Source organism: Echinops telfairi, unplaced genomic scaffold (genome assembly GCF_000313985.2).
Source record: "Echinops telfairi isolate 266 unplaced genomic scaffold, ASM31398v2 ScPeMD7_7439;HRSCAF=8477, whole genome shotgun sequence".
NCBI classification, from domain to species: Eukaryota; Metazoa; Chordata; class Mammalia; order Afrosoricida; family Tenrecidae; genus Echinops; species Echinops telfairi.
The window spans coordinates 3,872,224-3,873,610 of NW_022111339.1; positions in this window are offsets into that span (position 1 = coordinate 3,872,224).

The window sequence follows — 1,387 nt, forward strand, 5'->3', positions numbered from 1 at the left end:
GCCAGTAGACTTGCTTATTCTTCCTTAAAACTGATAAAGCCCAATCATCTGGATAAGGGTCATCATTAATCATCAGCACAAGGTCATAAGGGTGTCCAGGGATTGACAACCATGTAACCACTTAAATAGGACACAGAGGAGGGTGAATTTCACAAAACCACAATTGATGACAGATTGACTCATCACAGATGCAGGCAGAACTATAGAAGTGGGAAAGGGGCCAGGACCGGGACATGCACACTGTTTACTGGTGACAGTGGGGCACTAGTACTCAATTTCCATCCAAGGCACACCCAGGCACAGTCCTGAGGGTGAGATTGCCCATAGCTGAGCTGGCCAGGGGCGTCACAGCACATTCCCTCTGGTTCAGGGCAAAGCATTCATATTGCTGCTCAGTGGTCAGAAAAAACTCATTGGAGACTAAATCTACGGAGACTCACACATGGATTTAGGGTTCCCACTGTAAATTGTGTGCTTTCTTAAAGCTGGTGCTCAGGAGTTACCTGCTCTAAACCAGGCAGGAACGACCAGGCTGTGTGGCCTCAGTGGTGTGAATCATGACCTTGGAGTGGCAAAGGCGCAGGTGGAGGCTGCCAGCCGACCACCCTCCTGCAAGAGAGGTTCTCCTGCAGGCAACTGAGCGGTGCCCCTCTGGGTCAGGATCAGGCAGTGTGTGGGCAAGGTAGGTCCCCAAAGATAGCAACACAGATATATTTATCTCATATGGTATCCCTAATGTCTTGACACACACAAAGCCTCATTCCAAAGATCTAAAAATGAACTATTGACTGAGCAAAGGTCTAGAACCGGAGGCGTAGAGCATAGAAGTGAAGTCTTCATGTACAACTGAGATCGCAGTTCCTCCCTTACTGAGTCATCTGTGAAAATAATAAATAGCTCCTGCTTCGGGTCTTCCGTGAGGATTCCTAGAGGTATTATAAGAGGAAGCCTCCAGTCTGACACTTGAGAAAGGAGAGGGCACAACCCCAATCACGGTTGCTTCTGTTCAGACTCACAGTGGCCCCTCATGCTACTGAGTAGAACTCCCCCACAGTCATCATCGCCATGGTTTTGTAGCGCCCTTTCAGAACAGATCTCCCGACCCTTTCTTCTGCGGTGCCACTGTGCCCCCCTAGCCGACCTTTGGGGCTAGGAGATGAGTGAAAGCCATTGGTACCATGCAGGGACCCTCTGCTTGGCACAGAGTGTCTAATCAATGTTACGTACTGCTAGTATGATTACCTCTGCTCCTTCCCAGTATCCTCTGAAAGAAAACTTCTGATCGAATCAATGGATACATACAGATGTGTTCCGAGAGGGGGTTGTGGGGATTTCTTCCACCTTCCACGTCAGACTCAATAGGACCGATAAGGGATGAATCCGTGTG